Source organism: Macaca mulatta, chromosome 1 (genome assembly GCF_049350105.2).
Source record: "Macaca mulatta isolate MMU2019108-1 chromosome 1, T2T-MMU8v2.0, whole genome shotgun sequence".
NCBI classification, from domain to species: Eukaryota; Metazoa; Chordata; class Mammalia; order Primates; family Cercopithecidae; genus Macaca; species Macaca mulatta.
In genome coordinates, this window is record NC_133406.1 from 56,545,029 (window position 1) to 56,562,159 (window position 17,131).

A 17,131-nucleotide genomic window follows, 5' to 3' on the forward strand; every position below is an offset into this window, starting at 1 on the left:
AAAAGGAAGTTATTACATTATGAAATTACTACTCCTTATAAAAATTAGTCATTTCACTATCTATATAATTACTATTCCTAATAAGACTTTTATTTCTATTTCATGACTTTCTAAATTTTCTTGTGATTGAAAATTAGTTGACAAAATACTAAATCACAGTCAAATTTCTAAACAATATAAGCTGTTGATCAAAATATACCTTCCATTGTGCCTTTTAGTTTTTAAAGGCACAATGAAAGGTATATTTTCTAGAAATGTTTTCTCTAGTGTACATTATGATGTTTTTATTTTTTAGCCAAAGGATGTTTCTAGGCTTCCTTGTCTAAAGATGTCACTCAAAATTTAGTATAATTTGCAACATAAAGATAACAATAGACAAATGTTGCTGTGAATTTATAATTTATCTAGAAATATAAAAAATAAAAAATTGGGAATAATGTATTTTTGTGCAATCTGGTTTCAAGTTTCATTGAGTTATATCCTTCAGTGCTATTTGTAGAATATGGGCAGGTGATACACAGCTGCACTTCCTGTCCCTGAAGATTCTAGGAAAGGCAGTTGGCGTGAAGCCTAATTATTTCTGCTATATTTGATTATAGATACCTTTATTAATACCACAGATACTGCACACCTACAAATTCTGATGATATTTTCATATCAATTGTTACAGAGAAGTCTATAGAAACAACAGGAAAAAATAGTCATGTTCGCTCTCCTTTGTGATGATTTCCCTCTACTTTCTTTGGCTAAGAGAATTCAATTTTCCATATATACAAATTAATTATATGATACTAGTTTATATTTTTGACATTATTATTTGAATTATGACAGCCATTGAGACAATTCAGATCTTGATAATATTCATCTGAATTTGGAGCCCATAAAATACAAATTAAGCCTGCCGACTGCCACATATTCTGATTTCTTAAAAAGAAAAAAAAAAAGATTATTTTTATTTCACTGAGATGTGTCTTCAGTGTTTTGAGACTGAAACATATGCTCTGAATAAATAATAGGTAGCACTTAATTGTGGAAATGGAGAACCCTTTAAGTATTGCTATTTCATCAAAATGTTCATCTTTAACTGAATAGATGACCATATTTTAAACATTTGAGTCAAAATATGTTTAGAATTAGAAAGCTAATTAAATTATGATTACCTAAATACATCTAAGACTTGCATTGTTAACCTTAAGGCAGTCTTGAAGGCTTTCAGAGCAATGACTTTTTGCTTTTTTAGTTTTCAAAAATCCTCATTTTCAGTAATATCACCACATACACTTTGTATGATATTTGAAATACTAATCTGAGTGGCTATTTCCTTTAAAATTGCTTTATTTCTCTAGAAAAACTAGAAAGCCAGTTTAGGGGTGTAATTTAAATTTTAAAAGCCTTGTTTAACAAAAATATTTACTGGCATATTTAATATGTTGGTTTTAAAAATATTATGTCTATTACATCTTCAAGAACAAACTATATTTTCTGTAGAATAAAACTGAGTGTCCCCAATAGTAGGATATAGCTGTTTATTGGTAATGCATTTCCTCCCCACCTCACCACTGACAATTTTTATGGGAATTCTTATGAATGAGAAGATGAGAGTTTTTTTCCTTCTTTTTTCTTGTTTAAGAATGCAAAGCTAATAATAGAAAAAAAAAAAACTTCTGATTTCCAACAAAACTGATGAAATAGCTTACCTTCTTTTCTTCTGGATAATCCCTTTGTTCTGGTTAAAACTATAGAACTGTGAGTAATAATTAACTGGAATACACAAAAGTGAAATAGGGATTGTACTGGTATCCAAAAATAATATTTATTTATGTACAGAATTTGGTTGGGTTTATATATTTTATACATATACAGAGATCAGGAGAGTTATTAGCAATTCAAGTAAGTTTTGCTATATGAATAATACACTCAGGCAATTCAATACATATTCTTGCCTATGTTGAATGATGGATGGTTACATTTTACTGTGGATATATTTTGATGATTATATTTCTTCTCAAACAGTTCTAACCAGTTTCTGAGAAAGTATTTCCTTCGCCTAAATATATGCAAAACTATAATTAAGCCAACAGCACTTATAGACAAGCTGAATGGCTTAGGACAGTTGATTTTCTGTGCGTCATTTTCTTCATCTGAATATGAGAGTTGTATATACAGTTTCTATACTTTCTACCAGCTCTGAGATTCTGTTAATTCTAATGAAAAATAAGAGTAAAGACAAATTACACATTGAAATTCTCAAGATCATAGTGAATATTATGCAAGGTAAACAGGTACCTACATTTATCATTTCATTGGTGATCCTGCTTCTATCAAAATTCATGCCTCAAATTATTTCATCTACAAATGTTTCTGATACCCATAGAGCACAACACCTTCAAACATGAACTAGTGGACAGGGGACTTCTGAGATGCACTGTCTCCTTTCTAAACATACTCTGTTTTCTGGGGACATCCAGCGTGGAACAGTAGTCAGAGGCCAAGAAACTACAGGTTAAAAAAAAAAAAAAAAACTGGGAAAAGGGGAATGAGAGGAAGGAAAGTAAAATATAGAATTGTCAAAGAGATAAAATCAAGTGGAAAGTGTGGAGACACAGCAATGGGTCGGAGAATAGAAACTAAGTGGGAAATGGATTCAGCGAGGAATCACCTACAGTACATCTTCAAAACTGGGAGCCTGATTCACTGTCAGACGCAGAAGTGTCTTCTTCCCAGACTCTGAGCTCCAGTAGCCACATCTTTAAATTGCCTGACTCCAACAGCTGATTTGGTTGCCACCACATAAATAGAAATTATAGCTTTCAACCCTTCATTTTATCTCTCTTACCTATAATCCTCTAGTTCCAGTCTGTCTGACCACTTGACAAAGGTTTTTTCGTTTTTGTTTTGTTTTGTTTCAACATTATTGCAGCATTGGGGGAACACTTAAATACGTTTTACACATAGAGAACAGTAGACAGCCCTGGAAACCCTAGATGAGAAAAGATATATCCTGCTGGGAACATAAAATAGCACACAGGACACACATTAATGATTCTTGTAATTGTGATTGTCATATGTCTTATTAAAAGCCATCATTTACCTGGAGGTCTTTCTTGAAAAAAAATGCAAAGATGCTTTACAGATTTTACTTAAGAATGTTTCTCAAAGCCTTACTGATCTATTTTCATAGGTATGTTGTTTGGTTAGGTCCTTCAAAGGGCTTCAAGGTTTACTTTTATATTTAAAAAGAGTGAAGATGAAAGCTATTATTTGAATACAGCATTGCATTCAGTGGCACCAAGATGCTTATTACAAGTGCCCCGATGAGACAGTTGAAGCGTCTCATGGAAGCCAGTCTCCTCTAATGTGTATTTTGGTGCCCTGTCTGCTGGTTCGCCTAAGTGATGTGGCATACATTTGATGAAAGGACAGTAAATGACATCAATTATAAAAGACATCTACTAATGAGAGGAAGAAGAGGAAGAGAGAGAGATTGAAAAAAAGAAGAAGAAATTCTCCACAATTGAAACAGCAAAGCACTTCGATTGAACTAAAAGAAATGACGTACCTTAATGATGCCCTAATTTTAGGGTACCACCAACCAAGCTACTCACTTTTCTTTGGAAACATGACATGTTTCTTCAACTTCTGTACAACTGTCATTGAAGATTTAAATCAATCTGCCTTCGGTTTCCATCATTGATTGTTGGTAATGTTGCCAGGATCTCTGTACAAAACAAAACAAAAAGATATTATGTGAAACTCAGGCCATGCTGAGCAAATTAGCTGAAATTTATTTTTATCCTCTTATGGGGATGTTTTCCAGTTCAACAATCCATAGGGATCTGCCAACTTTTCACATTCTAAATTTTCTCCTTTCTAGGGCTACTAATTTGGTCGCAGAAAACATTTTTTTTTTTTCCTCTATAAATAAGCTTTGTCAAATAGCAACCAGAGATTAGTGAAAAGATAAACTGGTTTTGGATATTTCTGGTATACTAATTGAATATAAGGTCTACATTTTCTCTCAATGCATATTCCATGCAAAGAAATGCTTTAAAATATTACATTAAATATTAGCATAATTGTTAAGAAAATCTAAGATTTTATTCTCAAACATCTTATATAAATATACTTGCTTTTAAATCATCCAGTATCTCTAAAGAGACTTTATCTACCTAATAATAATATTATTATTTTATGTTAACAACGTTCTTCTAGTCTATGATAATAAATTTTCAAATAAGAAAATATTAAACATGATTAAGAAGTGTGATTTTCCCCCTTCAATTGTGCTAAATAAAGATAAACAAATCTGTTTCTTTTCTTTTCAATATTGAAGTATAGAATCCTGATATTTTGTTTTAAAAAAATACTGTAAGAGACTGCTTAGAATTTATAAGTTTGATGACCTTCTTAGGTTAGTCATTACATATTCTCTCTGCAGGAATGAATTTCTATTACTTACATTTCAAAGCACTATCAATATTTTCTTGAACATGTTCTATATTACAATATGTTTTCTTCCCATGGTATTCTATATTCAAAGCTCTAGAGACTGCTTAGGAAGCACAACTAAAGAGGTGTGAATGACCCTGTTGGCTGAAACTGCAAGGAAGTATATTGAAAAGCTTTACATGTCATCCACTGCTGTTCTTGCCTTCCAAGGCAGAGGCAGTGGGCTTGGCAGACTGGGAAAGGGCATAATCTTGCCTGCTTTTTCTGGCTGGATTTTTGGGTCACTCTGGTTCACACTGGCTCACTCAGCTATTCTGTGTACATATACTTAGTAGTTAAATGACTAACAAAGGAAGGGTGAGTTAATATCAATCAATCATATAAACAAATATAAATAAAGCAGATATACTTTAATAAATTAAAAGTCACAGAGTATCAGATTTAATTTTATAGCATGTGAAACATTCTGAAAAGTGAACAAATACACAAATCAACTGGTCTTTGGTGTAGTGACTACATAGCTTTGGAACCTTTGGACTGATTTATTTTACTGTATTCACCAGGGACTTCCTGTCCTTATTAATACACTGAACTGTTCTGCATATCAAGCTTGAAAGTTTTAAAAGACAACAAAAGTTTTGCACACTCCCTTCAACTCGACATATTAGCGTTTTGTAGTCAGTGCTGGCTTTGTAGATTTAGTGCCCATTTTCTTCAGTTGGCAAAATTCTTCATATTATAGATAGGTAAACTAAGGCTCTAAAACTCACTGAGATTTCAGAGTAGCTGAATAGGGCTAAAAAGTCCAAATTCCCAAACCAGTGCTCCCATTTGATAAACAAATAGATGAATACTCACATTATTTTAATATCTCAAATGAAATATTAATTTTATTAATAAATATTTTAACTACCTTGTTTAAATACTCCACAGTATTTTTCTTAGATTAGAAATGATACTGAAAATGTATCCTGACATGAATGTTGCTCTGAGACTTAAAGAGTTTGTATAAAACATTTAACAGACATAGGATTTACCTAATATTCTCTTTCCTTTCAATTTCCTTTCAATTATCTCTCATTAGATTATAAAGTAATTTCTCAGTCTCTTTTCTCTGTCTGATCCTCCTATTGACCAAATAAACTTAAGAAATTCAGGAGCTTGGAAGGGGATGAGAGAGAACAAAGTGTGTTGTCAATTTTTTAAAAATTTGTTGTAAAACTTTCTTTTTAATTAAAATGTCCCCAGTGCAATTTCTTGGTCTACTACTCCTGACAGCTACTATTAATTATACTTTCACCTGTTAAGGGTCTAACACTTTCTAAAACATATTAAGCCAAGTTTTCTGTAAGTATTGAGCCTATGTGTTAAGAACAAAATGATACTGAATGGATTTGGGTGAATATGTAAGCGGGCAGGAAGAAAAGCGTAACCATCCTTAGTAAATGACAAATTTTCTTTGTCTCCCAGTCCTAGGCTTTATACCTATGCACTGCCTGGTGTGGTGTGGAGGCCAAGCAGACGGCCTTCACTGTTAGATGCCAGAAGAAGGGACTGCAGAAGCCAAGGCCCTGGGCACACAAGCTAAAACTTGCATGCTTGGCAAGGCTCAGATGCCAAGGTTTGAATCTCTAATAAACCACTCGCTGCCTCTCCAGTAATGATACCCTGGGGCTGCTGGGAGGGGATTCTTTTTATAGGAAACATACTCATAAGGATTTAATATTATCTTTCAGAACCCTTTGATTTAATGGATTTTTTTTAAAAAAAAACTTTTCCCCCTTATTTTGTAGAACCTGTGATGTGAGCCAGTGTTAATTCCTAATCCAACAGTAGTATATAATCAACATCTCTCTACTGAGCTCAAGATTCCTTTTCCTTTTTAGCCATGTGCTTAAAAAAATTTAAAATATCTTGCCACTGAATGTCTTTTTACAGACTGAAAAGACTTTTAGGTTAAACAACATTTGTTAGGCTTTGATGCAATCAAATGCAATTTCAATCTTGAATTATTCAGCCCTGCCTCTCTGAAATTGCACATATGTGTCAGCTTTCAATTTTTCTCACTAGTGTTTTACACATGAAATCTATTTTCACTGAGAAAATGGAATCTTTGTGTCTTTGTCTCTAGGAGCGCTGCTTTCAGGCATGTTCTGGCAGGGGCTTTGACTGTCTAGGCACTGGGGGAGGGGCCTGGCAGTCATTTGTCAGCTTTTCTTGCATCTGTAATTTCTGGCCACTCAGCAGTATTAGAAGGTCTTAGAAACGGGGTGAGGAGGGTGTGGGGAAGAGCTTGTCATTGATGAAAGCCAAACCCCGAATAACTGCCCAATGTTAATGACCAAAGAGAGAAGGGAGAGTCTGAAAAACTTTTATTGTGCTTTAATGAAAAAGACTTTTTGGAAATGGCTAATTTACAAAATTGCACATGGTAACATTTTCAGATCTCAGTTTAGAAAGCCCCTGTCCATATTGTGTTACCGATTTCATTGCTTTTAGCTTGGCAAGGGCTCATGAAACTATTTTAATTTTCCACCAGTGGCTTCTGGTTATTTCTGCTCTTATTTCCTTGTAACAAAACTGACAGCCCAATTAAACATCTGCATTTTTTAATCTGAATTTCCCCCATAACTATTTTGCTTTTCTTCTAAAACTTCCAGATGTTTTGGTTCCTTTATGATTTTAATGCATGCGAGTATATTTCTTCCCATTTCAAAGAGAGAGAGCTAGAGGGACTGACCAGATGTTTCTATATGAAAAGCTTTGTAATACACCAATAATCAGGTCAGTATTTTTGTCTCTTTATGAGTATATTTACATTAGAATACATCTCATTGTCTTTGAGCACTTTACAATTTGAGTCGATCTATGCAACTTATTTTTGTGGGCCATTAGATTTCAGAATCCACATTGTGATCTGCTAGTTAATCCTTGTGGCAAAGGAAGAAAGTAACCCTCTGTTATCTCAGTATCTAGTAACAGGGACAGAAGCTACTGTGATTTGTTTCTTATTACTTGTCTCCCCTCTCCCACTTCCCACTCTTGTGGGAGATAAGAAGTTGTAGGTTATGTGAAGCAACAATGTATTTAAATTCATTTTCCAGATTTGTGCAAACATTGACGGAATCATCAATATCTTGTCTTGAAGTATCTGGACAAGAGTTTAAAGAGTCTCTTGTATATTTCAAGAAAACCTGTTTCCCTTAATTAATAACAGGAAGCCTGGTAAACAGACTTTTGCTGACAAATGAAACTGAAACAGTAACATATACACAGAAACATGGGAAAAGAAAACAATAAAGCATTGTATGGTTATTCCAGAAGAGTAGCTCAGTTCAGATACACTTATGCAATACTCACATAAAACCCCAAAGACAAAGATTATTAATCGTATATTTCTGACCATGTAAACACATGCTTGCAGAGTACAATTATTTATCCCACTGCTTACTATTTGAAAATGATCTCTGGCTATTTAGACATTTAACATTTAGGCAGAAAATCATTATTTCCTGGAATATAGATTTTCCAGACTATCAAGTAAACATGAAGAAAAACAATCTTTATAAAAACAAAACAAAACAAAACAAACAAAAAAATTATTAGAAGATTGTAAAAGTCCATTCTTGCTGCATACTTCTGGAAATGCAATGGGAACACGTAATAAGATAATTTTAGTGTAAGTTTTTTTTGGGTGGGAGGAATGTATATCCTATTTGGGTAGTGTATATTTATGAGGTGTCGGGCACACTAAATGCAACAGTCATTAATTAGAGAGTTCACTGTGCAACTTGACCCACTTGTGCTTAAAGCTCTGGACAATGCTGCCCCTGGAAGGAATGGGTCTTTATCTTCCAACTGTATCATAGAATGGGAACTCACTGATCCCAATATTGACCTTGACAGTAGCAAATTGAGGTTATACGTAGTGTCCCTGCTTAGAAACACTGAGTTTGAGTTTAAAATTTTTGTTTTGATTTTTAAAAAAGAATTAGTTGCTTAAGTTACAGTTAACTATTAGGAATGAATTGCTTGATCCTTAAGTGATTTTTAAAAATTACGTGTTAAAAGTGATTAGCTGAGAATGGTTAAATGTAAAATAAGCTTAAGCAGATATTTATTTCTGTTTATTTTAAGATGAATAAGCGAATAAGCAACAAAGGGGAACATAAGAACATGCTTTTTTAAATGATGTATTATATTGCACATTAAAGGATGTATTTTGATGATTTGAGAGTAATTAAAAGACCTAAACTGTGCTACATAAGTAGAATTACTTGACTTCTTGGTAGGCTCTCATAAGTCGTATCTCAACACTAGAAAAATGAAAATGGAAAGTGTCCTGGGTGGCAAGGGCAGTGGTTTGTGACATGTGTAATATACATTCATGCAACTGACTTAGGAACTAAAAACCAAATTTATTTTTTTCTTAACCATACCCACAGTGGATATAAAATTGAGTCAAGGAAGTTACACTCAAAACGGAATAGGTCCAATTACAAATAAACAACACTTGTTTCATATTTTATATATATCTGAGTGAAAGAGAAGTACATATGACACACTTTAACTCCAGAATCTTATATTTATTGTGGAAATTGGAATCAACCAAATAAATACTTTGAATTTAAAGGAACTGTTGTGTTGGAATAATTATCAGAGTAGACCTTTGCTAATTGCAAGAGAAAGTAAAACATGTCCTTGGCTGTAAAATTTCAGTGAGTTTGTAGGTAAGCAAGAACAACATGCAAAAATTTAAAGTGATGAAAGTGTACTTATTTGAATTTTTGTTAAGTATAGGATGGACTCTATCTATTGTTTTTTAGGTATATATTAATTATTTGGAGAAGCTTTTTGGGGGAAAAAAGTGTTAATGAATCCTAAATCATAAGAAATGTCAATAGAGCTGTCGTTTGTTAAATCCTTGTAAGAAGAAGAGAAAATCAATCAGGTTTCTTACTAGAATTATGCTATTTGCAAATTGATGCTTTGGAAAATATAAAATATCTTTCAAAAATTTTAGATAAAAGTCTTCTTGGAAAACTTTTAAGTATCAACTAACTTATAAGTAATAATCATAAATTTATATAAAAACAAGGAGGATATCCAAATTTAAAATAATGATTTTCACAGGCAGATTCATTATCATACTCTCATTTCACAATATTTAAAGGTATTCTTGGAAATGGTTTATCATAAAGACCATGTACATGATATGACTTACATTGTTTAGTGATATGATCCCAGAGTCACCCCAAATCTAGTTACACTTATTTCTCAGGTAGGTTAGGTTGAATAGAACTCCCAATACCTGGCAGGAATAAAATTTCTCCTCCTTTCTTTGGCTCCATGAGAGCACAATGTACTAGTCTTTAGATGAATCTAACAGGAAAAATTTGGTGTATACATTTCAGAGAACAATGAGCTCTGTGCATAATTGTCAGAGCATCAGTAAATCATCTTGCTTGTGTAGGAAAGTACGAAAGAAAGTTTCATTTCTTGAAAATGAGACCTGGAAGAAAAAACACTATTGACCTCAGCATTATACATGCCACTGAACTTGAACAAAGATTCTAATCAAAGAACTGAAATATATAAAGCAAAGTTCCAAGTTAGACTTTTGTAAATGTTCTCATAGTAACGTCTTTTGGTTCAAGTGGTTTGTGTATGGTGTATAAATTTCATTTTTGTTTGCTCATCCTATAAACACACGATTGGTGATTTCTCTAGTATACTGTCTTCTAGTTTCCATTTTCTTTTTAGTAATCTGCCCCAGAAAACAGTAAAAATTCGCATCTTGACTTCTGCCTTTCCCTCTATTATTAATTTATTCATTTAGCTAGTCTTTTGTAAATTTTCTCTAACAGATATTCTAAAGGGATAAAATATATGGGCATAAGTGGAAACTGAAAAAATTATTTCTTGACTACTTGGTGCCTTCTAACACTTTCAGTAGCTCCTTTAATCCATCTGATACCTAGTAAATTTCCAATACAAGCAGAGGAATTTCTGTTGTGAATGTCAGGTATGAACAGGGTAATCCCCTCAACAGAATTTGCTAAAGAGCAAGGAAACAGTATTGGTAAAATTCTTTGACAGAGAATTTAGCAGTTTCAACACCTCCCTTCCTGCTCCCTTTTAAGATTCATTGTTATCATCAAACAAAACTCTAAGACTATTTCAGACTTCCCCAAACAAGGAAGTTCTTTCAAACTCCAACCAAGTTTCTGGAGATCTTTTTGTCTTGCATTGTCGTGTGCTTTGCTTAGAACATCCCAATAGATTTCCTGTCATTGTCATCATTCTAAACACTGTGACCTGTAATACACACTGAGCCCACTGGAGGAAAACATGTTATTTTGTTAATAATGTGCTAACAGCAGAAATTATTAAGATTGAAGAGCAGTTTTTAAAAATCTATTCAAATGTGAATAAATGATGGTTTTGATAGGACCTACATTAAAGTAACAATTACAGTTTTATTTGTAGCGTAACTTTAGGTCAAGGCTGGACATGCACATTTACTATAAATATCAAGAGTGCTGATTCTTCTTTAATAAACAACAGAACATGCCTAACATATAAAAATCAACCTTTTTATTTTGGCCTTACAATTAAAACAAAATGGTGAATCATTGCTGCCATCCAATTAGCATCCTTTTTTCTAATTTCTCACCATTTACATGTCTTCTTCCTTCAAAGAGAAATCAAATTTGCTTTGCTAGAGTGTAAATTATGTTTATAAATTCAAATTTTGTAGAGCAAAAGTATAACATTTGTCTTGGTGGTTTAACAAGTAGAATATTCATAATATATCTCATCCATAATATATTCAGAAACACATTTAGCTCTGCTTTACAAAAACTATAGATATTTAAAAATGAAAATAATTTTGAAGTATAGTTTCATTTTTTTTTGTTTAAATGAGAACTCAAATGGTATTGCTTGCGAGAATTTCTGACTTTTAAAAACCCATGGATTTATTTATAGATTGCTTAGCAAATGTGTAAGTATACATTAACAATTTGTTAAATTTTACTTGCTTCTAGATAAAGGGTTTGTTGAAACCTTAAATATCGTATATAAATTCTCTATGAAAGGAAATTAGAACAATGTGTAAGCAACTTTTGGGAATTGATGCTGCTCAACTCTACATTTCTGTTCTTCACGGGTTGCAGTATCTCTAAAGTGTTCAGCTCACTTTTATTGAAGTGTGATAAATAGGCATGTCAAATTGTATACAGAGAATAGAACACAAATCAGCTCTGCCTGTTTCTGTTGTTTCTTCATTCTCTAAATAGGTATCCATTGCTCATTATAAACAGGGGATGTGCCCTTTTATTTGGCAGGTCTTATTTCTTCATTGACTTCCACATTTCATGGAATGGCAATAGAATCAACAGCCATTTATATATCTGGAAGAAAGATTTATTGGACAGAAAAACAACAGATTTTCTTTCCTTTTTAGTATATTTTGTACGTTCTCTTATAAATTCTATGGCAGCAAACAGTGACTGAGTGAAACTTGCTATACAAATTTAAATCTTATAATTTCAGGTAACAAAAATCATTCCTTTAACAATGTTTATTATGCAAAACCATCAATATTTATTTTTTGTTATGCACAGTACACAATTTTTATTATACATAATGTAGCAATATTTTAAAATAGTTTGCTCATAAAATTAACACCATAAATAAAATTTATTATTTGTATATTATTTAAAAAGTTATTTTTATACTATGTTACTAGACTTTTATCTATAATTTCAAGAAGAATTATTTGGTTGTGGTCTTGAAGCTCTATGAGAAAAGATTTCTTGTGCTAATTGTAAGCTTAGTAAACTTAAATATTTGAGATATTTGTGGTTTTGAGTGGCAGAGTATTTTTTTTATTATTGTTAATGGGATTAGAAAATTCTGAACTTTGGAACCTAACAAAACAACCAAATAACCATTTCATTATACTCTGTCATCATATTTACGATACTCATTGGAAGTAGAACAGAACAACACTAAATAGAAGACAGAAGATGATACACTTCAATTTCTGCTCTTACATAATCTTTTGAAAACATCTAAAATTTGCAATCAGGGTTTAAGCATGCCTGACTTTCAACGAATGCAATTTCCAAAAAGACAGACTTGAGCATCAATAACTCTGACAGGATAAATTACTCTATTCTACTTTTAGCAAATCTACATGCATCTATTATAGCATCTTCTTAGAAAAAAAAAAAGTCACTTTTTCCTCTTTCATTGGAAGGAAACCTAGCATATAACCAATGAGACGACTCCCAGTAAATATGCAGTGCCATCTTGATTGCTCTTGGTGACTATCCATACTTAAACAGAGACTGTTCCTTTCTGTATTTTAATAAATCCTTAATTCTGTTTCTTATACTCTTCTATCTCCCATACTTACATCTGCAAATTCCCCTATGATCAAGGATTAGCACAACACTGAGGACTGAAATGAAAAGAAGGATCTAAGAGAAAATACCTTGAAAGAGACGACAGAACTCATCTTTGATGGAACAAAGAAAAGGTTAAAGAATTCCCTTTGGATACCTGAAAAAAATGTTTTCCTTTTTTTTTTTTTTTCTTAGAGAATAAGCAATTTGTGGGAGTCACCAGATTATCAATTATTTAACCTCTCAAGACTAGTGGCAGGTTTTCCCTTTCTTATTTAGCTTAAATGATTATTTAGGAGTTAGGTCCTCAGAAAGTAAGGATTGTTTTCAATTCTCTGTTATTCTTTGTACCACTTAGCCAGAATATCATGCATTTTAGGGGCTGTCAATAAATACACAATGCATTAAATTCTCTTTGCGTTTCCAGAGGAAGGGTGTAGGGAAAAGAAATAAATGAATGCCTGACTCAAGAGGCTGAGAGTCTATTTGAGTGAGATGTGGGTCTAGTGGAAATATGCAGAAAAGAATCTTGTAGAAGAAAAATGACTCACAAGTATGTGAGGGGGAAGACTTTTTAATGTCAGTGTCCATATTTCCTGATTAAAGTGAGGGTATTTGCATCATGTTCTAGCATTCTAAATATAAAAGCAGCTAAGAATCTCCAAGAATCCCTTAAATTCTTATTTAAGAACAAGAAGAAACGAATAGGTTAGAACTCAAATATTATAACAAAAAAGTATTCTCTAGCACAATAAAATCATTACAATAAAACCTGTTAGCTGATTGGTTAGTGTTTTAGAGTGCTGTAAATGCGTAGTAACTGAAAAATGTTTCAGAATTTAAAAAATAGGTCATTGGTTAATGATTCAGAATAAACAAATATGTGAATGGTCAGGACTAACAATAAAGTTAGACTTTTTCTCCTGGAAATAGTTTGTTAAATGATATCTTTGAGGATGCTTTTAATAATATTTATACTTTAAACACACATATTTAAAAACAAGGCAACACAGAAAATATCACTAATACGATATATTTTCCCCATAGAATGTGCTTGTTAAAATTGTTCAAAAATGAATTATTGCAGGCTTGTGTTCAGCCTAAAAAAATGCAAAACACTGCTAAAATCACTACACTAATCTTTTGAAAATAAGATGCTAACAATTTTTTATGAAGCTAACCATTTAAGTCAATATTCAGAATTTTTCCTCATGCTAAAAATACTTTACATATTTTAAATCAAAACTCCTCTTGAATATGCAGAAGAAAACTGAGAACAAAATGTGAAATTTAGTAGAAGGAACAGTAGCTTTGGAGCTCTGGGATCTGTCTTGACTTGTGACACAAAGCATGTCACCCAGGCCTCTCTGAGAGATGGGGTTAATCCTAACAGATGAGCTCCCTAGAGAGTAACTGTGAGAATAATTACCATTATAAATATGATATAATGAAGTCCTCTCAAAAAAGATGCTCTTTACATCTGGCGGAATCTTACTTAGTAAAGTCTTATATAATAATTTGACCTTCACTGTAACTTAAAATATACCAGAATCCAGCCACTTCTCACCACCTCCACAGCTGCCGCCCTAACACAAGGCACCTGCCCCTCTTGCCTGGATTATTGCCATACCAGCTTCAGTGGCCTCTATGCTTCATCCTTACACATTATCACCACCCCTAGCCTAAGCTGTTCTTCACACAGAAGCCAGAGTGATCCTTTTAATTCTAGAGCCAAATCACATATGTCCACTGGTCAGATCCCAATAGCTTTCCATCACACTCAGAATAAAATCTTGAATCTTAACCAGAGCTTTCAAGGCCCTACATGATTTGCTCACCTCACTTCTTCACTGTGCCCCCTGCCATTGTCTCCTTGTTTACTCTAATGACCTCCTTACTCTTTTGCTCAAACATCCTAATAACATTCCTGCCTCAGGGCATTTGCACTTGCTATTCCCCTAGTCAGGTGTGAAGAGCTCTTCTTTGGATATTCATATGACTCCCACCATTCTTTCCTTCAAGGCTCAGCTCAAATAATATCATATCATAGAGGTCTTTCCTGATAGCTGTATATAAAATTTCATACCACATATAATAGTCTGTTCTCATGCTGCTAATTAAGACATACCCAAGACTGGGTGATTTATAAAGACAAAAAAGGTTTAATGGACTCACAGTTCCACATGTCTGGGAGGCCTCACAATCATGGCAGAAGGCAAAAGCCACATCTTAATGGCATGGCAGGCAAGACAGAATGAGAGCCAAGCAAAAGGGGAAACCCCTTATAAAACCACCAGATCTCGTGAGACTTACTGCCACAAGAACAATGTGGAGAAAGCTGCCCCCATCATTTAATTATCTTCCACCTGGTCCCTCCCACAACACGTGGGAATTATGGGAGCTACAATTCAAGATGAGATTTGGGTGGGGTCACAGACAAACCACATCATTGCACTTTCATAATTCTTGTATTTATCTTTTTAGTATTTATAGCCACCTGATTGATTACATATGTGTTTGCTGTGTATAGGGAATTTGTGTTTATCACTGTCTTCTCAGCAACTAGAAGGGTGCCAGATTTATAATAGGTACTCGATAAAAAATTGTGGAATGAAACAATGCATGAGCTAGCAATCAGTCACAGAGATACATCAGCCATAAGATATTTTAGGATTACATCTATTTGTTGTATTTCATATTCACTTCTTCTCCTAGTCTTATAATGGTACTTCTGTTATATGCAATTCATTTGTTTCTCAACATTTATTCTTCGATAAGTTCATTATTTGTGCTTTTTAATGATGAATGTTTAGGACATACTTCCATTAAAATCTGTAAAAGTAATCATTGTCTTCAACATTGGTCATGTATTGGGCATAGATTTGTAATTCATATAATTAGAACCCCACTCCGATCTAATTCCCCTCAATTCCTAAGGTTTTTGTATTCAGTTTATTTTAAAAATAGGACTATTTGAATATTACAATTTAGGAAGAGGCAACTTAGTACTCTTCACATTTCTAGAGATATTCACGTTCTAGAGCTGGCTTTTGGATTTCTTCGGGGATTTTTCTAAATCCTTATACATTAACTCAATATTTTAACAAATATTTACTTTTATCTATTAGATCAAGGGCTCTCTGCTGAATGATTGAGATCCTGCCTCCAAGGATTGGTCTTCTAAGGATGAAAATACAGTAACACAAGAAACAGTGTTGCAAGTAGCCTTAAAAGAATAGGGGTGAAAGTTCTTGACATTTAAAGAAGAGATTAAGTACCACAGTGGTAGATGAGTAAGTATTAGAGAAGGTGGCATTTGAGTTGAACTACATTTGGATATTCAGAAAAGAGCAAGAAAAAAATCATTTCAATAGGAGGAAATAGCAGAAGCAAATTTGGGAAGTATATGGAAAACAAAACAATAGGTTCACATAATAATGGGAAACCTTGGGCTATGATTGTTTATGCACTCAATTTCTTTGTTTAAGAGTATGCTTACTCTAATGCACAATATGGCCTAAATATAAGTGGACTTGTACATACACTTGAAAACATGTACTTCAAAAATAAAATTTTCTTTTGTTTTTCCTACTTGTGTAACTTATAAACTCCCAAAATCAATGTTTAAGTTACATTAGAAAATTCAATAAGTAATACATACAATTGCAGCAATGTAGGCATATGTAGCTTTGAGCCCTTGCAGAAAAAAAATTACGTAAGTTTTAAATATTCTTTATATTCAGGGTAATCAGAGTATGTGGCACACACTTTAAGTTGCTATTTAAATGTGTTCATTTTATCAGATATTTGCTTTCTTGCTAAAATACCTGCCTACATATGCACACTGAGATGGTTTTCATGTGTTCTATGCCTAGTGATTATGAACATGGAGAACTTGCTAGGGAAACTTAAGGTAAAACTGCTCTTCCATTTTTGTATTTTTAGTGAGAATCAACATGTTATCTCCTACATGCAATTCATGACTTCACTATAACTATTTTGATACATTGCATTACTAGCAAATACATGGCCAAAGAAAGACACAGATAACTTTTAATTGTTAGAAGGCTTGCATCATGTGTGAATCTCAGGCAGAGCAAAAAAAAAGTAAACTTCAGTTTGAATGTATTAGGCATTATCCTCATCCCAAAGCATTGTTTCCTTTATATAGTTTCTTTTTTGAATGATTTTAAGCAAGGCAGAGCAATTACGTGGGGTGCTGGCGGAGGCCCATGCAAACATCAGCCCCAAGTGACCAGCCACACACT

The 17,131-nt window shown here is 33.2% G+C and overlaps 1 long non-coding RNA gene across 1 annotated transcript in view; it reads right to left on the reverse strand.

Annotated features, from left to right (window-relative positions):
• Positions 1 to 1,791: 1,791 nt before the first annotated feature.
• LOC114679643 (uncharacterized) overlaps positions 1,792 to 17,131 on the reverse strand; it is a 39,469-nt gene continuing 24,129 nt past the window's right edge. Inside the window, exon 2 of the long non-coding RNA XR_003731714.2 lies at positions 1,792 to 3,718. This is a non-coding gene — a long non-coding RNA (uncharacterized LOC114679643). The remainder of the gene's footprint in view (positions 3,719 to 17,131) is intronic.